The following is a 23,358-nucleotide window of genomic DNA, read 5'->3' on the forward strand; positions in this document are numbered from 1 at the left end:
TTTTATTTTCTTTCCTGCAAATTTTATTTAAGTTAAAACAAAATCAGAAGTTGAGTTCTGGTTTTTGGACCTGAAACATTCACTCTGATTTTCTTCCAAAGATGCTTTCAGAACTGTTGAGTTTTTCGAGTGATTTCTGTTTTTGTTTCTGATTTCCAGCCTCTGCAGTTCTTTCAGTTTTTATGTTTAGTTATTGCTTGACAAAAGTAGTGAAGCTGAAAAATGTTCAAAAATATATCATGAATGCAGAACTGATCAATTTTGACTTAAATATGGAGATTTCAATCATGTTGTGACGATCTTTAATTGAAACCTACACTTCAGAATTTGGTTCTTTTTGTGCATAAATGTAATTTCAGATGCTTATAATTGAACTTAGTGATCTATCATTATGAAATCATCAATAAATTCTTCACTTTATTGAAAACAGTCCATTATTCAGTTAGTATCCATTATTCACAGCATTTTTCACATTTTGTTCAAAGCATCAAGATAAAATATTTCTATTTTATTGCTAATGGAATTTTCCCACTTTTTTTTCAAATTACTTTTAAAAGGAAAATAAATTCTGAAAGTCATTATGGAGGCTGGTAATTGCTTAATAAGGCAACAAACAAGACAGTAAACATTCCTCATTGCAAACAAATTTAACGAGCATTTACTAATCCCCTACTCCCAGCTAAAGCACCGTCGGTGTGGATAGAGGTAATGAAACCTCAATAAAACAAATACACAACAAGCAGAAAATACGTTGATACTACCAGGAAAGATCAAACCATATTAAGCATCTGAATCATCAAAAATATTTTCAGTTAAGCAATTGTGCTGCTGGTGCCATGGGCAAAATTGTTTACTCCATGGATACGCTTCTTGAGTTTTGACATTTTTAAACATCGTACGAGATGAGTTGATCAATACAGCTAAACATTAGATTAAAATAAAGTAAAATACGCTTGATTTTACAATTTTCCTTTAAGTCTGAGCCCACCTCCAAAGTGTTCAGATGAACCATGTGATGGAGTAACCGGTTGAGTAAGCAAATCCTTTTTCGCTTAATGTGGAGTTGCCAGTGTTGGACTGGGGTGGACAAAGTCAGAAGTCACGTGACACCAAGTTACAGTCCAACAAGCTTATTTGGAATCACAAACTTTCAGAGCTCTGGTCCTTATTCACTTCCATGACAAAGGAGCAGCACTATGAAAACTCGTGTTTTCAAATAAACCTGTCAAACTGTAACCTGGAGCAGTGTGACTTCTGACTTTCCTCATTTAAGTGTTGGATAATTCTTTCCTTACCCTTGAAAATTCTTGGTGCAGTCAAAGACTGTGATGTATTTGTCCACATTAGTATGAGCAAAATATAAATCTTCCACTGCCGAAACTAAAATAAATATAAAAATCAGGAATTCCTGATGAAATCTTATGCCTGAAACATTGACTCTCCTGCTCCTCGGATGCTGTGTGACTTGCTGTGCTTTCTGAGCACCACACTTTTTGACTCCTTTTAAGGTGGAATCGACAGGGCCTGCTTTGTCAGGTATAATAGAGGAAAACTACCTGCTCGCCTAATGATTTTTTGTTTTCTTGAGTAAGAAACAGTTTATTGCATGACCTCAAAGAGGTGCATGTCAGACTTGTGTGATAGATGTTATGACAAATACGATGGGGAATGGATAATAGGTCTATCTGCTTTGATATTCAGGGCTGTTTTCCATTTCCCCATTTTCCCAGATGACGATTCCTTGTATCTTGTAATATTTGCCACCTCATCAGAATATGGTACTGGGCAAGAGTTTTCTTGAGTTAGTTTTCTCCCAGCATTCTCCTTTTTCTTTACTTTCTCTAGGGTTTATCTAGTGCTTATTGGCAAAGGATCAATTGTTAGGGAATATCTATAGAAGAGGCACTGCTGTTGGCTAACAGAAGAGGTTTTGTTTTGCTCGACTGCAGAAAGTACAATTACATTTGTTTTTACATATTGACCAAAACATTAAGGAGCTGGTGCAGACTGTACTCTTAGGGATCATTTCTATCATTTTCTTTTAGCAGAGAAATGGGTTTCTACAATGTTTGGTCTCACAATCCATAAGGAGAATTTATGGTGTTCAGTTCTGATATTCAAGTTGACGCGAAGGTTGCTTTTAGCAACTATAGTTCTCTATTGATGAGTGTTTGTTCTCTCTTACATGGAGAGTTGGAAGAAGACAATGCAAATGTGTTTGCTCCCTCCAAAAATCAGCATGGGATTCTTTGGGGTTTTCTAAAATGAAATATACTTTATTCATAAACAATCTCATTGTTTAAATACATTGTCACAAATATAATTCAGTCCTGTACAGTATCATGTCAAGTAAACAAACATTTGTGTTGACTCTGGCTCAATCTTGCCTCCATCCATAGACTCTGTGAGGTACCTTTATAAAACATAAAGCATTCTCAGTCTTCTGATGTATGCACTCAACCACTCCTATGATGGTAATGATCTGTTGTTTCAAACCGTTTTTGTAAATGGCATTGAGAAGATACATGAAAGAAATCTTCGCATTTTGGCTATGTCACAAATGAAAGCAAAAGCAATGTAAAACTGATTGCTGATGGATCTTTCTGCTTTTAACATATGCAAATAGAAATACAACAAGTGAAATCTGATTGGCACATTTAGTTTCGTATCTCAAACTGAAAACATACAAGTTTTGGCTTGAATACAGTCTGTGTGAGGGTTAAATCTGGTCATTCTTTATACCTTGCTCATTATTTTTAAAACAACATTTATGGAGTTATGCAGGACATTCAATAAGAGACAATGTAGCATAATGGTACTAGATGCTCTCTGAAGTGGTGTTAAAAGTTCTGTAGACGTACATGTTTCTTAGAGAAATTAAAAATGGGCACTAAATGCAACACTGACATCAACAATGATAGAGGACAATACAAACATCAGACTGCATAATTTACAATCCAATTTGGTTCAACTCTTAAACTTGCATTTCTCTATATTGAATTATCTGTGGAAAATGTTGTTCCAACTGCACAAGATTTCATTTATAGATCACCACATGGAGGCTGAAAGTATCTGGCATCTTCTGAAGAAAGAGTCATATCAGACTTGAAACATTAACTCTGTTTTGCTTTCCACAGATGCTGTCAGATCTCTTGTTTCTCCAGCACTTTGTTCTTATTTCAAATTTCCAGCATCCACAGTATTTTGCTTGTCTCTAATATCACCTTGTTTGACATGACAGATGGAATAATTATCTCTTGGTCAAGAAGAGGGATTTGTTTGAAAATGCTGAAGTGCTGTGCGATGCTGAATGTTATAGCACAACAATATTGCAGAAGACAGGGCTATTTTATGCAAGTCTGTACACTAAGTATAAAGCTGGAAATTTTAGGAAATTAAGATTTAATTAACATTACCACAAGAACATGAAGATTGTTGTTTCCACTATGGTCACATGGAGAAGATATTAATTCAAAACTAAGCCTGCTTTTGAATTAGAATTCAAGACACCTTTTCCTTGTGGATGATGTGTATTGACTATGCAGTCACACAGCTCTTAACATCCCCAGTGCTACATGTTCCCCTTTATATTTATTTAGTCACATAATTAATCAATTAATTCCAGTCATAGCTTAACTTTTGCTTCACTGACATTCCCATTTCTTTTCTTTCAATAAAATTTTTAAAGAGCAGTAACCTATGTTTGAACAGAAACTAATGAAAAACAAACAATGAGATTTTTTTCTTGTATTTTACATCTCATAATACAATTAGATATTGCTTTTCTTTCTGTAAACAGTAGAATTAACATATTTGCAAAATGATTCTAACAATTCATTTTCTTTGTGTTCTGATAAATTCTCATATCAGAAGGCATCTCTCTTTTGTATCATGTTTCTCATATTTAGATAACCCTGCATCTGTTTATGTCTGGTCCTTGTGATTGTCCAATACGTATATATGTGAAGTGCATGGTCTGTCATCACTGTCTATGACTTGCTTAGACTCTGTATGTGTGTAATTAGTTTCAATTAACCTTGAGAAATGTATGACAACAGTTAATGTACTACACATAAAATTACTGTTTGTTTTTCCATCACTACTTATAACCTTATCCAGAACTTTCCAATCCTTTATCCCTTGTCTTTTGTAATATACCAGGTCCCACTAGTACATCCTATTTTCGGTGGCCTTACATGATTCTATTAGCCTAGAAAAATCTTCCTGAAGTCTCAGAATTATTGAATGTTCTTATCCCTGCTTTTAAGGCATTCAAGTCTTCAGATAATGTCAATTGTAATCATTTCTCAAGCTGTCGTGATCACTTACTATCAAAAGAATTTTGGATTTCTCCTAAAACATGAGAGGACAGCCTGTAGTTCCCAAGAATTTGCAAATTAGTTCTTCACATGGACAGCACATACCAGGGTCATTGTTTAACTGACAACTTAATTCTTTCAGTAAAACTTTATGAAGCATTTCATCAATTAAGTAGATGTTTTTTTTTTCACAGGCTCCATCACTATTGCCATGTTCATTACTCAAGTTCATATTTTCACACTCATCCCCAAATTCAGCACTGGCAAACTCCTCTCTTCATGAGTTAGAATTTTTGCCAGTGCCATTCATCCTGGGCCGATCCATTTCTCCATTATCTTGTCCATAACTACTCCACGTTTTTCCCTCTATGTTATTATTTGTTCACTAAATCTAGTTGCCATATGTCTGTGTTTTTTTCATTTATCCCATTATATAAAGTCTATTGCCACAACATCAGAAAAATCTTGAGCTAATGGGAGACTCATTATGGGCCAGGATCATGTATGCCTTTTTAAAAAAATAGATATCACAATCACCACTGATTTTTTGAATAAGTTTTGTGTATATATCATGCCTTACTTCTGCATCCTTTCGCAGGATATTTTAAATTTGTAAGCTACTGAAAGGTCAAACTGCTGACGCAGTTTGAAGATAATTAGCTGTTTCCCTTTAAACTCCTATCTCTTTGTGCCAATAATACCCACTTATATGTTTGGATTGGAGAAGTTAGGTCTGGACAATGGAATACAATAATGTTCAGATTGTGTAAACTGTAAATGCACTGACTTCCCAAAAATAATTAGTTTGTCGTGTTCCATGTCAAGATTCATTTGATACTTTTCAATAGACTGCTCACTCTGACAGTGTGGCTATTTCATTTAACACTGCATCTGTGCTGATAAAGTAATTAACTGCAGCTATTTCACAAGGAATGACCACTCTTTTGAGCGAGTTCAATGTGTTGTCAACACCAAGCTCTGAAGCAGGTGGAATTCTCAAACTCCTTAACCTTATTTCAGTCTTTATTATTCCATTAACATTTTAATCAATCTACACCCCACACTCTAGATGGACACCAAAAACTGCATAATTGAATGAGTCTGTGACTAAAAACATTACTGGACTGCAGTTTCTTGTCATTAGTGCAATTCCTTCTGCCTGTAATTGTCGCCATTTGCTCCTTCCAAACTTTCCAAGTAATTTGAAAAACCTTTTTGTTCTGTAAAGACACATAGAGAAGACTTGTTGACCATATCCCAAAGCTATGGTTGCCAGTTCCTTTCAGATGTATCTCCTTCCTTCTTCTGGTTATGATTCTCCCTTCATACAAATTCTAGCAGCCTATATCTGAGACACCTCTATTCCCACTACTAATGAATCCTCCATTCTTTATGTTACCTCTGTATGTCTCATTTAAGCCATGTACATTGCTGGGAATGAATTTTTGCCTGGTATTTTGTTTTAAGATTCCTGTTATTTGTTTGAAAAGCATGTTTCTTTATGAAAATGTAACATTCAAAGTCAATCCATGTTAAATATCTTAACACAGTCAATAGTTTAAGGCATTCACAAAAGTAGGAATCTCCAAGCAAAATGTTTGCAATTTTGCGTATGATCTGTTAAATTCCATTATATGTCCTTCTGTAGAATACCTATTCTGATCTCTATATTTATCCACGTATTACCATGGGTTGCCTTTATTTTAGTAATGTTGTCCATGAATTTTAATAGATTATCCAAACTTTCCTCAATGGTTACCTAACTACTTCACCTTTGTAGTTTCAGTTCATAATTTCCAATCTGCACATTTAAGCAACCATCATCTGCTCCCAATATTAACTCTTAGCTAAGTCTCTTGGTGTGGTATGTTATGGTGCAGTGGTAGCATCCCTATGTCTGAGCCAGAAGGTTTGGTTTTAAATCCTCCTGCTCCAGAGATGTGTCATAACTCAACTGGGCAGGTTGATTTTAAACAAAACTGTTGTGACTTTTTTCAAAAGTTTTTTGTGACAGAGGACTTAAGATAGCTTTTTCTGGTGAATTGAGTTGCAAATATTTTGAATCAGCCTTTTATAGAGTCATGCAACACAAAAACAGTTCCTGAGGTTCAACCAGTCCATGCTGACCATAATCCCAAACTAAACGAAATGCATGCACTTGGCACATATCTCTCCATTCAAACACTTCTTATTCATGTATTTATATGAATGTCTTTTAAATGTTGTAACTGTACCCACATCCAGCACTTCCTCTGGATGTTCGTTCCACACATGAACCACTGTTTGTGTAAAGAAAATGCCCCTCATTTTTTGATAAATCTTTCTCCTTTCACCTTAAAAATATGCCCCTAGTCTTGAAATCCCCTGTATTAGGGAAATCACACCTGCCATTCACCTTAGCTATGCCCCTCATGACTTTATAAACCTCTACAAGGTCACCTCTCAATCTCTTATGCTCAAGTGAAATAAATCCCAGCCTATCCAGCCTTCCTCATAACTCAGACCCTCCATTCTTAGCAATGTCCTGGTAAATCTCTTCTGGTCCCTCTCCAGCTTAATAACATGTTCCTTCCCAGTTCGGGAACACTTCAGTGGCCAAGGACATTCAGCTTCGGATCTTTGGATGACTGTCCTCCAAGGGGGACTTTGGGCTATGCAATAACGCAAAATCACCAAGCAGAGGCAGATAGCCAAATTCAGTACCCATGAGGAAGGCCTCAGTCGGGATCTGGGGTTCATGTCACACTGCAGGTGACCGCACCACAATATATATTCTCACACTCATACTCACATACAAGTACACACACACCCGTTCACATACAAGTACACACACACACACAGTTACACATGATCACACTCGCACAGACTCTCTCAGACACATACTTACACTTACTCCATCACACTTGTGCACGTGCTGTATCAAGCACACACATACATACACACACGTGCACACACTGTCTCCCTCTCTCCCACACACACAAACAGACACTCTTTCTCTCTCTCTCTCTCTCTTTCTCACATGCGCACACACTTGCATCTAAGTCTATGGGGTAAATGTGCATTTGCAGATTTGTATTTGCAGATACATTCTATTTTGTTCAAAAAGCACAAAATCTGTAGGCGATCAGTCCATGAGACATTTTATAAATTCCCACTCTGGAAATAGTACCAATCTGACTCAAGGTTGGAATACAGACTGACTCTAACCTCACAGCTTTAGTGCATTGTCTGGGCTGACATGTCACCTTTTTTTTTATAAAACCTTAAGTTATCTCAGGAATGTGACTTGAAAGAAGTTCTGGGATTTACATATTAATGAATTGAAACCTGCAACCCATTCTAAGTGATTCAAGACTTAACAGTAATCTAGGTTTTTCCAATACATTGCATCAATTGTATGACACTTTGATCTTTTACTATAAATTCTGTGTCCTGTGATCCTGCCCCACTGGCTACCTGACAAATGAGCAGCGCTGCGAAAGCTTGTACTTCTAAATAAAACGGTTGTACTACAACCTGGTGCTATGCGATTTTTAACTTTGTCCACCCCAGTCCAACATCATGTTCTGAAATAGAATCCCAACAGTGTGAAAACAGACCCTCCAAAGAATTACCCACCCCGACCCATTCGCCTACCCTATATTTACCTTGACCAATGCACCTAACCTATCCATCCCTGACCACTATGGGCAATTTAGTATGGTCAATTCACCTAACCCGTACATTTTCTCTGGACTGTGGGAGGAGACTGGAGTACCTGGAAGAAACCCACACAGACACGGGGAGAATGTGCTAACTCCACACAGACAGTCAGCCGAGGTTAGAATTGAACCAGGTCCCTGGTGCTGTGAGGCAGCAGTGCTAACCACTGAACCACCATGTCACCTTCACATCTCTGGAGCAGGTGAGACTTCTACCTGGACCTCCTTTCCCGAAGGTAGAAACATGACCACTGCTCCACAAGTGCCCTTACTTTTCTTTGCAAGTCACAACATTTTTCTTGCTGCACATTATCTACTGAATCAATGTAGATTTTTTAACCAATCTGTTCAAATCAGTTATGACACACCTGGAGCAGGTGGGACTTTAATTTGGAACTTCTGGCTGAGGGGCACCACAGGGAACCCACTACTAAGTTAGGTAACTCGTACCATCTCAGTACCACCTAATCCCCTTTATATTTAGCAGTTACGTGATTAACCAGTGAACCCCAGTCGGCAGCTTCACTCTTCATGTGCTTCCAGTTGGATTATGAGGTCATGTTTCTCAAGATGCAGGTAGAACAATGCACACAAAACTGAATGCAAATGGTGTGACATGATAATTGAAATTTAGAGCACTGCTATCAGTGTGTCTTGCTTTTCAAGGTGTGATGTTTGCAGCACAAATGTGGGGCCCTTGCCTCACATTGTCACACTAGTACAACATGTACATAATCCCAATTTAAATAAAAACACAGGTTAAACTTAGAATTAATGTCTCTGTACATTACTCCAAGATTAATTACAGTGAGCATATTTAGAAGTTAAGGAAAACATGCCAGCTCTTTGGTTCATCCAGTTTCAAAGCCCCTTTTAAAAGGTAGGTCCAAATGTAATAAACACTTTTTTTTTCCTCTTCTGTCCTTTCGAATATGCAGGCAGAGAATGCTGATGAGCTCAGTGGATTTGGTGGGGGAATTAGTAGGTTACAGTGGGATATGAAAGAGGGATGAATATGTTTATAACCCCAGTGCTTCAAAGATAATTATATTCGGATTTAAATTTCAACTTCCCAAGCCCAAAAAGAAATAACTCTTTGTGAGGCTGCTTCCAAGCAAAAACGAAATACGGCAAAGGCAAAAAAAGTCACTGCCAAAGAAATTCTCTGACTAGACAGTGAATTTGAAAATAAATCTTGACAACCTCCAGCAAATCACAGAAAAATGAAATGAATGATCTTTCTGACTGTATAATTTTAAATATTTTAATTTAAACAGTGAGTGGTGAGATGTTATTGTCTTATTTTTGCATTCTTTGTAGAATTGTGCATTAAAATATAGTGAAAACCTGAGTGATTTATGATGCTGGAGCTTAAAGCATTCACAGGCAGACAAAGAGACAATAAACAGCAAAAATACAAGGCCTCATCAACTTAACAATTCCACAAATGTCAATAATGTTTGAGAAAGTGAGCAGGTTCATGGACTTTATCAGTTCCAATACATTTATTTTCAAAGCATCATAAAGGTGTCTGAGCTGTAAACTTGCATTGAAAATTCAGAAGCCTCAATGATTCATTCAGAGTATTGTGGGTTTGTAATGTCTCAAATGATGATCTAGGACATGCCTATTCTCAAATGTGCTTTTGTATTTAATACTGAAATATGAGCATGAGAGCAAGGTTAATTATTGAAGTGACAAGTAACTTGGGAGATTAGGATAATTCCTGTTGACAGAGGGGAAGTGTTTCACAAAGTGGTCAGCCAGTTTGTGTTTGGACTTGACAACACGAAGGAGACTGCATTATGAGCAGGGATGCTGTGGACTGGATAGAAAGAAGGCTTCACCTGCATGGTGTGTTTGAGGAGGGAGGAGGTGAATGGGCAAGTGCGACATCGTATGTAGTTGCATGGGAAGGTGACATGGGGGAGTGAGGATGCATTACAAGTGATGGAGGAATGGACAAGAATGTCACAGATGGAACTGTCTGTGTGGAAATCTGATAGGGGCAAGATATGTTTGATGGTGATATGGTGCTGGAGGTGTTAGAATTGGCAGAGGATGATCCTTTCAATGAGGAGATTATTTGGATAGAAAGTTGTCAGCAATCACTCACTACCGAGTCTGATTATCCACTGAGAAAATTCTGTATCACTGGTCAAACGAGGAACATGCCTTATGTGGGACATTTTTAAACATGGGGATAGTGCTGCACATCAGCAGACGCACTGTCCTTGACGGAAGGGAGATCAGTTCAAGTGGTGAGGAAACTAAGACTACTGGGAATCTCCCTACCAATGTAATCTTCATTTACCATCACAGCCGCTGGTATCACACATATATCTTCTACCTGGAAAGGGCTATTGAGGACTTCTTTTGGATTGTAATTTGTCTGGTTCTTCCCCTTTGACCTTACTATCATGGCTGGCTCAGACAAGAGTTGAGAATTCATGACAGGCACTGCTCTTGGGATCAATGAGTACTGGAATCTCACCACTGCGGCATGGTGGCAATCCACAGAAAGATAGGGAGTGGAAAGCAAGGATATGTGGAACTCTTTTTCTTTAATACATTCATGAGATGTGAGTGCCACTGCCTGGGCCAGCATTTATTGCCTGTCCCGAGTTGCCCTTGAGAAGTTGATGGTGAGCTGCCTTCTTGAATCACTGCAGTCAACATGCTTTAGGTTGAGCCACAATGTTGTTAAGCAGGTAATTGCAGGACTTTGGCTCAGTGACACTGAAGGGACAGTGACATATTTCCAAATCAGGATAATGAGTGGCCTGGACGGAAGCTTGCACATCATGTTTTTTCCTATGTATCTGCTGCCTTGGAAATTTGGTGACTTTCTGAAGTGCATCTTGTACATGGTTCACACTGCTGCTTCTGAGCATTGGTGATGGAAGAAGTTAGTGCTTGTGAACATGGTGCCAAACAAGCGGGCTGCTTTGTCCTGGATGGTTTCAAGCTTCTCGAGTGTGGTTGGAGCTGCACCCATCCAGGCCAGTGTGAAGTATTCCATTGCACTCCTGACTCGTGCCTTGTAGATGATGGACATGCTTTGGAGAGTCAGGAGCTGAGTTACTCGTTGCAGTACTCCTAGCCTCCTGCCTGCTCTTGTAGCTGCTGTGTTTACACGATATTCCAGTTGTGTTTCTGGTCAATGGTAATCCCTTGGATGTTGACAGTGGGGTTTCAGTGATGATAACATGATTGAATGTCAAAGGGCGGTGGTTGAATTGTCTCTTAATGGTGATGGTCATTGCCTGGCATTTTTGTCGAATGGATATTACTTGCAACTTGTCAGCCCAAGCCTAGATATTGTCCAAATCTTGTTGCATTTGAACATGGATTTCTTGAGTATCTGAGGAGTCAAGAATGGGCCTGAACATTGTGCAATCATCAGCGAACATCCCCACTTCTGACCTTATGATGGAAGGAAGGTCATTGAGGAAGCAAACCACCACCCTAAGGAACTCCTGAAGAGATGTTCTGGAGTTGAGATGACTAAACTCCAACAGCTACAATTAGCTTCCTCTGTACCAGGTATGATTCCAACCAATAATGAGTCTACCCCTTGATTCCAATTGATTCTTGTTTTGCTCGGTCTTCCTGATGACGCACTCAGTCAAATGTTGCATTGATGTCAAGAGTGGTCACTCTTACCTCACCTTTGGAATTCAGAGTTTTTGTCCATATCTGAACCAAGACGATAATGAAGTTTGGAGCTGAGTGGCCCTGGTGGAACACAAACTGGGCATCACTGAGCACGTTATTGCTGAGCAGGTGATGCTTGATAGTGTTGTTGATGTCGCCTTCTGTAACTTTACTGATGATTGAGAGTTAACTGATGGGGCGGTAATTGGCTGGGTTGGATTTGTCCAGCTTTTTATGTGCAGGACATGCCTGGGCGATCTTCCACATTGTTGGGCATATGCCAGTGTTGTAACTGTACTGGAACAGAACAACTAGGAGAATTCAGGAGTACAAGTCTTCAGTACTATTGCAGGAATGTTGTCAGGACCCATAGCCTTTGCTGTATCCAATCCCTCCAACTGTTTCTTGCTATCACTTGGAGTGAATTGATTTGGCTAAAGACTGCTGTCTGTGATGCTGAGGAACATTGGAAGAGGCTGAGATGGATCATCCACTTGGCGTTTTGGCTGAAGATTGCTGCAAACGATTCAGCCTTATCTTTTGCATTGATGTGTTGGGCTCTTCCATCATTGAGGAAGGGGATATTTGTCAAACCTTTTCCTCCAGTGAGTTGTTTAATTGTCCACTGCTATTCATGACTGGATGTGGCAGGATTGTAGAACTTAGATCTGATCCAACCATCTTTTGTTGTCCTGGGGAAGAGGAGAGGGCAGAAGTGCAGTAGGTGGCTTGAATGTGGTTGAAGGTCCTGTCAGCCGCAATGGGTTGAGAATGCTTGCTTGAGAAAAAAGGAGGTCATGTCCAAGGCAGTCTGGTGGAGACTAACATTATTGAAACCAATGGCGACATATAAACTGGGAGAATAAAACCTAGCAAGAAGCAGGGTGTGAGCAGGTGGGGTAAAAGTAAGTTTGGGAGCCAGTGCGCTTGCAATGTTGGAATATTGGAAACGGAAACAGCAAAGTTAAGGAAGGGAAAGAAATAGAAGAGTCAGAGATAGACCAGGTGAAGGTGAAAGAAGGGTGGAAATTGGAAAATAAAACTGATTATTTTTTCCTATTCTGGTTGAAAGCAGCAAGCAGCACTGTAGACACCATCAATGTACTGAAAAAAGAGTTGTTGGTGGGGCCCTGAGTAGGACTGAAACATGGAATGTGCTACAGACCCCATAAAAAGACAAGCAAAGCGAGGACCCATGTTAGTACCCATAGCCACACCTTTGGTTGGGAAAATATAAGATGAGTTAAAGAAGGAGTTGTGAAAGTGAGAACAGTCTCAGCCATGTGAAGGAGACTGATGGTGGACAGAAACTACATAGGCCTCTTTTCAAGGAAGCAGCAGTGAACCTAATGTCATCCTGATGATGGATGGACTTGTGGAAGGACTACACATCCACGGTGAAGCTTGGACCAGAAAACTGGAAGTTTGGTAACCATTGAGTCAATTTGCATCATTAGAACAGCCTGAAATCAAAAAGTATGCAAGTGTGGAGACATTTGGGGAAATCAAGTTTTGGAAACAGTATCTTTGTCAGATTCTGTAAAATGTTTCACTTCAATCATTTTTACTTCCATGACAAATGTCTTGAAAAACTAAATTGTGAAATCAATTGAATTTTAGTGCAATTTATGTTGCCTCTTTGTGTCCATTATGTGCTGGTCAGCTGTATGCTTTCCAGTTTTGCACTGTCACTAATCTAAGTATAAGTGGAAACTTCCTTTTCACAGTCAATGAAGTAATGGTATGAACAAGCATGTTGTCACACAAACATATCTGAATAATAAGCAGAATTTTAAGAACTAGATTTAACAGCATCTGACTCTGGTAAAAAAAAATCTTAATTATGCTGAAACAGTGCCTCACTTTTATCTTTTTTTTATTTTTTACATTAAAAGAAATTACATTCCCATGCCAATTAAAAAACAGTTTTATTTTTGCAGAATTATTCACTTAATCCACAACTGGAAAAAGTATTTGAGAAGTGCAAGTTGGTGTATCCCACCTGAATACTGCCAAATGAGGCTTCTGACTTGCTGCAAACAAAAGTCTATCACTGTGTAGATTACAAATACAATTTCTTTGGCTCCATTTATCTATAATACGAATAGAAATGCTATGTAAGCACACATGACATCAATTCATTGGGTGATTAGGAGCTGAACGTTATGTCCTGAGATTATTTCATTCTGGCTATCTTTAGAAACACATTAAGCCTCAATTCTCTTCATATATTTGAGATCACAGTGAAAGGATCAGGGCCTGAGTTATTAGAGGAATTTTTGTCTAAGTTTGTTCAATTGTGCAGAAATATTTATTCTCAAAAGCTTGAACCTGAGCCATGTCTGTTGACACTGTGTTCTCTGCTGTTGTTCCAAATATCACATAGGACAGATATAATTTGAATGACACTGATATGGTTGTTATCACTGCTACAGTAGTTTTCACCCATTTCTTAATGCTGATTTACAGGTTAAATTGTCCCTCTTGATACTTGAGTTTGTAGATATCAGAAAGAAGTATGCTTTCACCAATGAAATTCAAAGCATAGGATTGAAGTGAAAGCACTTAATAAATCTCACATTATCTGATGAACTGCAACAGAGGTTCAATTATATACTTTAGTTACTGCAGCCGAACTGTGCATGCCAACATTTACATCTGCAATAAATATCTTCAATAAATCCTTCACTATGTTTGATTGCCTATGTGACAGAAGGCTTTATGCCACTGAAAAGCTGTAGATCCTTCTTTGATTGATCAAATAGGTCCATTATAGTTTGTAAAATCAAATCTAAATCATCCCCTCAAGTGTTTTTCCAGATTCCAGTACCGTCACCAAACCATTGATTTATTCTGTGGTTATAAATCAATAAGGAGTTAATGGGAATATTGAAGTGTATAACACCCTGACTGACAGAATTGTCCTTGTTGATGGCGAAGCCTGAGTGTTATAAGCAAGTGTTGGACAAATGAAACTTTTATTTTTGAAGCACTTCACTGAAACGTAACCTAGTTTCAAATTTATGTTCTCCCAATCTATTGAATTTCAGGGCCTATTTCTTTCTGCAGTGAGGCCCCTCATAGAACAATGTGGATCAAGTGCTCCTCTGTAATCATGATGTGGAGATGCTGATGTTGGACTGGGGTGTACAAAGTCAGAAGTCACACAACACCAGGTTACAATCCAACCATTTATTTGAAACCACAAGCTCTCGGAGCACTACACCTTTGTTGGGTGATGAGGGAACAGCACTCTGAAATCTTGTGATGTCAAATAAACCTGTTGAATTGTAACCTGGTGTCATGTGACTTGTGACTCACTCCGCAGTGTTTGCCTAGACTTCATTTTATTTAAATAGAATGAAATGATCGTAAACTGTTTACTGATTAGCCAAATCTCCATCTACTCCCTAAAACAGTAAACTGGCAAAATGTGACCATTCCTCAGGCCGCAATAGAACACAAGTGAATTGGCATAGTTTTTCAACCTTGACTTCAAATGGGGGTCACAGCCTATTGACATCAAGGAAACATTTGACAGAGTGTAGCATCAAGGGGCCTGAGTGAAACTGGAGGCATATGGGAATCAAAAGGAATATATTCCATCAAATACTGGTTGATGTCATTTCTAGTAGATGATTGTAGTTGTTGGAGCAAAATCATTCTTCTCCAGGACATCACCTGAATACATTAATTGACAACAAAGTTTAAATCTGGGTTCATTACTCCTCTCCAATGAAACCGTGAGCCCACCATTCTGTGTAAAGAGCCTCACTTCTTCACTTTGAAAATTATTCTCCAAGATTTTTGAATTTGTTGTTGCCTCTCAGAGCCATGTCCTCGAACTCCATAAAATGCCTTCCAACTGATTTCTGCTTTTCTGTCTCTGCCGAAACAGCTCTTGTCAATGTTACAAATGCCATTCCACATGACTGTGATAAAGGTAACCTAATCCTTCTCCTCCATCACCATCAAGCAATAGGCTTGACAAATGCGACATTGTTAAAAGAGAACATGCTGGATGTAGGCTGGGGTAGCACATGTGAAGCAGCAAGTAATGTCTTTCCTTTGGATTAATATCATAAAAGTTTAAGGAAAAGTCTATTCGTTGGTAGGCACAGTTTCAATACCTTCATTCCTAAGGAAATTAATGAATGTTGGAGAGATATCGACCAAATGGAGGCGAGCAGCAAGAATTTATACAGCATTGATCATGCTTTATTGACAGAAGTGTTTTTCTCTTCAAATTTGGTTGTATGTATATCTGAGAAGCAGTAGATGTATTGTATCGGGAATTTCAGTGTGTACAGATTCATAGCGGTGGCATGATGGCTCAGTGGTTAGCACTACTGCCTCACAGGACCAGAAACCTGGGTTCAATTCCAACCTCGAGCGACTGTCTGTGTGGAGTTTGCATTTTCTCCCCGTGTCTATGTGGGTTGCCTCTGGGTGCTCCAGTTTCCTCCCACAGTCCAAAGATGTGCAGGTCAGGTGAATTGGCATGCTAAATTGCCCATAGTGTTAGGTGCATTAGGCAGGAGTAAAACAGGAATGGGTCTGGGTGGGTTTTTCTTCGGAGGTTCGGTGTGGACTTGTTGGGCTGAAGGGCCTGTTTCCATACTGTAGGGAATCTAACCTAATCATCTCTGGAGGCATGTGGCTAGGAATTAGAAAACAGAATAAAAATGGTTAATGTGTTTTTGATTCCACAGCAGTGATCACTGATTTTGTTCCTTTATATAAATTGGTCTCAATTTATGGAATGAAAGTTGTGGCATGCTGAATGGTCATAAGGATAGTAGGTAATGTTTAGTTACCTTAGCAGAATGCTAAGGACAGGTAGCAACACAGTTCAACATAGAAACTAATAAAGATTCTCATTTTAGGCAAAGAAAAGCTGAGGGGGTCCTGCGGCAGGGAGAAATAAGTCTGGGGTAGACTTGTCCAGCAGAGTAACTCACATTGGCTGTACACGTTGTCTTCTCCTGTCTGATTCAGACAGGAGATTTTGTGTTGTTTGAATATGAAAATCATTAAAACCATTTGACCATTTGTCAGACACTTTTGACATATAACCTCTATAATTAGATATTTGGCAATGTTCTCATTTGGATTATTGAGCAAAACCTTCGCACAATGATGAGGCATCAGTTTAAAATAGAGTAAGCAGCCCACCAAATTGGACGGTATAAAACTCACATTATGTCTGAATGCAGACCAATATTTTGAAATTATTATTGCATTATCATGTTATGATAAAAATGTTTTCTAACATTCACATTGCAAAGCAAGTAACATTTTCGTAGTGATGTGATTATGTTCTGGAGCTCACCAGCATGCTGTAATGATATGCACTGTGATAATCACTGATTATAGGTTGCAGATCCAATCCTTTATTATCAAAATAATAACTTGGACACAAAACAATCCTTGATGCAAGATGAGGATTGAAGTAGACAAGGATTGAGATGCAATCCTTTCCTTTTCTTCACTTTCTTCTTGGTAGAATGTGGTAAGATGGAATATCAATGCTTATTTTACCCCAACAGACTTCTAAGTCACCATTGCTGGGTATGTCCTCTCCCACAGCCAGGACAAAATTAACAGAGGTGGAGGAACAATGGTGTACAGTTGAGCGGGAGAGAGTGACTCCGGATGTCCTCAACTTTGATTCCAGGCACACAGGTCAAACAGGGGCAGAAAACTGTATAGAGCTTAACACAAACTCTTAACATTCGCTTGTACCTGTGTTTTTATTTTTGTCGCTGTATACCTATTATTTAAGTATCTATGCTACTTAACCTGATCTGCCTGTATTGCTCGCAAGACAAAGCTTTTCACTGTGCTTCAGTACACGTGACAATAAATTAAATTAAATTCAATTCGATTCATTTCAATTCAATTCACCTTTAACTAATGAATCAAAACTTACCAGTATTGAACACCACTTGCAGGAAACACAAAGGACAGCATAGGCACAGAATGTACTCTGGGTAGGGTATTTCAAAATCTATCACCATAATTTGCGCACTTCGATTGTCATTGACAGAGCTGGCTATGTGCAGACTAATTCGCTCAGAGAATGCTTACATCTGGCTGCAGTGGTTACTGATGGATATTGCAGTCTTGTTTGAATGATATTCATTCTGGGCTGACACAATTGAAATTAATGAAAACATTCATGAACTCTGAGTTTGTGAGAGAAACAAATCTGCAGTGAAAGTTCACTGAAAACAAGTAATGTCATGTACAGCTTCAATCGTGTTTAATTGTAATACAGGCATTACTCCCAGGGCAAACTTCCTCAGGCTGAAGGAGTAAGCAAGATAGAAACCAAAAATACCTATCAAAAAGCTATTTGGATCCATTACATTTGTTACTTTTCTTTGTGATGACCTTTGCTCTCATTAGAGAGAGATGACTGGTGGTGGTTTCACCTGTGGATCACCATACCTCAGGTTGAGAAGGAGAGTCCTTCATTGTAACCTCAACCAGTGTGGGATTTGAACCCCAGCTGTTGGCATCACGCATCTAGCCAAATGAGCTAGCTAACCACTTCACCCAAGATTCAGAAAGGTTTGGTTGAGTGAAATAATGAGATATTGCTTTCACTAGTAAATTCGAGGAAGGCAGTTCAAGCAATATGCACAGAAAAATTGAATGAGTGGCAAGAAACCATTTTTAATAATTAGAAACCACTGTTACTGCTGAAATTGAGTCTATAATTTGTAGAAATTTTAAAAAAGCTACAAAGCTGGAAATGTGCAACAGGCTAGCAGCATCTCTCAAGAGAAAAAAAAGGTTGATGCTTCAGATCAATGAGCTTTCAGAAGAGCGTGTTGGAAATACTAACTCTGTTTCTCTATCCACAAATGCCTCTGAGTCTACTTGAATGTTTTCCAAAATTATCTGCTGTCATTTCAGTCTTCAAACATCCATGTTCTTTTACTTATGTTGTCATTTAGAAAATTATTTGAAAAGGAATCATGGTTAATACAAAGAAGAGAATAAAATTACTTAGTGATCCATGGGCAAATCACTGGTACTGTTTAGAAGATAGAACATAAGAGCGCAGTACAGTTCCTTCAACCCTTGATGTTGCACCGACCTGTGAAACCAATCTGAAGCCCATCTAACCTACATTGGTTACCTATACTTCCATTCTGGTCCATTTGCCTATCCAATGACTATTTAAATGCCCTTAAAGTTGGTGAATCTACTACTGTTTAATAACTGAAATGGCTTAAAATTAAGGACCAAACTAATTCCCTCTTTCTGTCCTTGCTCCCAAGCAATGTCAAGCTGTTTCCTGGTAAGTGGTATAGAAGGCAAATTTGAACATTCCTGATCATCATTTGTTTCATTGAGAAAGATTCCATTTGCTATCTCATCTGTTTTGGTTTTAGTTTTGTTGAGTGGACCTGTCTGATTTCTGAGCCAATCTACTTCCATTAGCTCTGGATATAACATTTACATTATGTGTCATTTTTGTTATGTCCTTTCACTGTTGTCTTATAACTTTCATAGCCACAAAACTATGTTTTGGGATTGCACATTGTTAGAATATTGAACAGTACAGCACGGTACAGGCCCTTTGTCGCATAATGTTGTGCCAAGCATTTATCTTAATCTAAGATCAACCTTACATACACCCCATTCAATTTACTGCCATCTGTGTGCTTGTCCAGCAATTGCTTAAATGTCCCTAATGTCTCTGACTCTACTCCCTCTGCTGCAGTGCATTCCACCCACCCACCACTGTCTGCGTAAAGAACCTACCTCTGACATTTCCCCTATACCTTCCTCCAATCACCTTAAAATTATGACCCCTTGTGATAGCAATTTCTGCCCTGGGGGAAAGTCTCTGGCTATCTACTCTATCTATGCCTCTCATTACCTTGTACACCTCTATCAAGTCACCTCTCTTCCTTCTTCTCTCCTGTATGAAAAGCCCAAGCTCATGCAACATCTCTTCATAAGACATGCCCTCCAATCCAGGCAGTATCCTCTGCGCCCTCTCTAAAGCATTTACATCCTTCCTATAATGAGGTGACCAGAACTGGACACAATATTCCAAGTGTGGTCTAACCAGGGTTTTATAGAGCTGCAGCAAAACCTCACGGCTCTTAAACTCAATCCCTCTGTTAATGAAAGCCAAAGCACCATACGCCTTCTTAGCAATCCTATCACCTTGGGGGGGCAACTTTGAGAGATCTATGGATGTGGACCCCACAATCCTGCTGTTCCTCCATACTACCAAGAATCTTGTCTTTAACCCTGTATTCAGCATTCAAATTCAACCTTCCAAAACGTATCACTTTGCATTTATCCAGGTTGAACTTCATCTGCCACTTCTCAGCACAACTCTGCATCCTGTCAATGTCTTGTAACCTGCAACAGCTCTCAACACTATCTACAACACCACTGACATTTATGTCATTGGCAAACTTACTAATCCACCCTTCCACTTCTTCATCCAAGTCATTTATAAAAACTACAATGAGAAGAAGCCGAAGAAAAGATCCCTGCAGGACACCACTAGTCACTGACCTCCAGGTGGAATACTTTCCATCCACTACCATTTGCTGTCTTTTTGCGGCCAGCCAATTCTGTAATCAGACAGCCAAGTTTCCCTGTATCCCGTACCTCTTAACTTTCTGAATGAGCCAACCACTGGGAACCTTATCAAATGCCTTTCTGAAATCTATATACACCACGTCCAGTGCTCAACTTCTTCAACTTGTGTTATCACATTCTCAAAGAACTCAATAAAGCTTATGAGGCATGATCTACCCCTCACAAAACCATGCCTTCTATATTTAATCAAACTATGTTTTTTTCCAAATAATCATCAATCCTATCTCTCTGTTCAAGGAAGGGAATAGGGAAATCTCTGGGAATTACAGACCATCCAGTCTTAGGTTTGTGGCAAGTAAGGTACCTTTCCAGTACCTTACTTGCCACAGATGTAAGATTGGAAAATCTGTAATTCCCAGGGATTTCCCTATTCCCTTCATTGAACAAAGGAACTGCATTCGCCACCCTCCAATCATCCAATTGCATCAATCTTATTTTCAAACAGAATAATCTTAATCTATGAGTTTAAAGCTGTGTCTTTTTCATGAAATATTTTTCCAGATCTAATTGTAAATGCATTTCTTATCATTTGTTTTGTGAACTATATCACTTTTCCTTCAGTGTTTCTGTATCTCGAAGGCACAAAGGGATGAGCAGCAAATGTTGGCTTTGTCAGAAACACTTACATTCCATGGAAGAATAAAAAAAACCAGATTGAATACAAGGACAATGTGAATTCATTGGAATGAGAAAGCTGTGTTCAGCAATAACAAATAAATAAAGAGATGCAAAGAATGATAAAATACCAGGCAAAAAACCTTTGGTGTAGCAACAGTTAAAAGCAAACATTTAGAATACTATCAAGAAAATGATTGGTAAAAGGGAATCTGGGCCCATGAAAGATATATTCAATGATAATAGAAGTTATGGAAATGCCCAGGCCAGTTGAACGAATATTTCAAAACTATTTGCACAATGGATGATCAGGATAAAATACTAAGAAAATAAAAAAGGCCTCAAAATAAGATATAGGGAAGAACTAAGTTGATTTTAATTTTTTTAGAAAATGATGATGATGATTATAATGGATCACATACAATGGAAAAAATCCACAGGACATCATGGTTGTGACTATTGGGTATTAAAAGCAGTAGCAAAGAAAATTGCAGGTGCATTAGTCATCATTTAACAAGTTCAGGAATTGTGCATTCAAATTGGAAAATTGCAAATGTCTGTGCTATTACAGGAAGAGTGAATCAAAAAAGGACTGATCTATTAAGGTCTTAAAATGATAAATATATTCACTGGTGTAGATTCTAAGACACTGTTCCTGATGGTGACAGAATTCAGAACAAGGGGGAATGAAGCCATTTTGGAGTGAAATGCGCAAAGAGCATTGGAAATCTGGAATTCTTTCTCCGTGAGAATACCAGTTGGAATGTTCAAAGCTGAACTTGATTGAGTTTTCCTAAGTAAGGATAACAATGGATAAAGACAAAAGATGGTCAAAGGAAGTTCAAATATAGATCAATGATGACCAAATTTGAAAATGAAACTGTTTCAATGTCTCAATAGTCATTAATTTTGGTTCCTATGATCCCATGTTGGAAATCTCCTTTACTTCATCTGTACATGTTGCTGAGAAGCTGCATATGGATAAAAGATTGTCCACAGACATGGGTCAACTTCCATACACAAACAAAAGCCTCACATTTTATTTCTGTCATTATCCTTGATTTGTTGCCTGCGTTTGGCCCATATCCATGAGACCATAAGACATAGGAGCAGAAATTAGGCCATTTAACCCATTGGGTCTCCTCTGACATTCAATTATGGCTCATAAGTTTCTCAATCCCATTGCCCCTTGATAGCAATGATACTCAAAATCCTATCTGTCTCAGTCTTAAATATACTTAATAACCTGGCCTCCACAGTCTTCTGTGGCAATGAATTCCATAGATTCACCAATCTCTGGCTGAAGAAGTTTCTCCTTATCGCCATTCTAAAAGATCTTTACTTTTCTCTAAGGGTCCCTTGGTCCTAATCTCTCCTACCAATGGAAACATCTTCCCAACTTCTACTCTGTCCAAGCCATTCAGTATTCTGTATATTTCAGTTAGATCCCCCCGCATCCTTCTAACTTCCACCAGGGTACAGACCCAGAGTCCTCAAACATTCCTCACATGTTAAGTTTTTCATTCCTGGGACCATTCTCGTGAACTTCCTCTGAACATGGTCTAGGGCCAGAATATCCTTCCTGAGAGATAGAGCCCAAAATGGCGCACAAATAAGACCATATGGCATAGGAGCAGAAATTAGGTCATTCAGCTGAAACCTTTCCTATTCTCATACTTGTCCAAATGTCTTTTAAATGGTGTAACTGGACCTCCATCTATCACTTCCTCTGACAGTTCATTCCACATACAAACCACCCTATGAAATGTTGTCCCTCAGCTCCCTTTTAAATCTTTCTCATCTCACATCAACCTTGATAAGGTCACCCCTCAACCTCCTACGCTCCAGTGAAAAAAGTCCCAGACTATCCAGCCTATCCTTATTACTCGAACTCTCCCATTTTGGCAACATCCTGATACATCTTTTCTGAACCCTCTTGAATTTAACAGGACTACCAGAACTGTAACAATACTCCAAAAGTGGCCTTCCCAATGTCCTGTACAACCTCAACATGATGTCCTAATTCTTATACTCAGTAGTCTGAGCAATGAAGGCAAGTGTGCTAAATGCGTTCTTAATCAGCCTGTCTAACTGTGGTGCCACGTTCAAGGAACGTGTACCTGAACCCCTCGGTCTCTCTATTCACCAACACGATCCAGGGCACAACCATCAACTATATAAGTCCTGCCTTTTTTTGCCTTATCAAAATGCAATACCTCACATTTATCCATGTTGCATTCCATCTGCCACACTTCAGCCCTTTGGCCCAATTGATCAAGATCCCTTTGTAATTTTAGATAACCTTTTTTCACTGTCCACGACACCATATGTTGTCCGTCATTAGAACAGTACTGAATCTGTCTCTGCAAATGATTCAACAGTACCACACTAAGATTTTACATAATATTGAGAAACTACTCTCACATCAC

The 23,358-nt window shown here is 38.7% G+C and overlaps 1 protein-coding gene and 1 non-coding gene across 2 annotated transcripts in view; both read left to right on the forward strand.

Annotated features, from left to right (window-relative positions):
• opcml (opioid binding protein/cell adhesion molecule-like) overlaps positions 1-23,358 on the forward strand; it is a 2,217,520-nt gene that overhangs the window by 392,381 nt on the left and 1,801,781 nt on the right. The window lies entirely within an intron of this gene.
• Positions 2,004-2,217, forward strand: LOC140494281 (small nucleolar RNA U3). Its single transcript, XR_011963926.1, has one exon. It is a non-coding gene; the product is annotated as a small nucleolar RNA U3 (small nucleolar RNA).

The sequence above is a fragment of the Chiloscyllium punctatum genome, chromosome 23, assembly GCF_047496795.1.
Source record: "Chiloscyllium punctatum isolate Juve2018m chromosome 23, sChiPun1.3, whole genome shotgun sequence".
Taxonomy (NCBI): domain Eukaryota; kingdom Metazoa; phylum Chordata; class Chondrichthyes; order Orectolobiformes; family Hemiscylliidae; genus Chiloscyllium; species Chiloscyllium punctatum.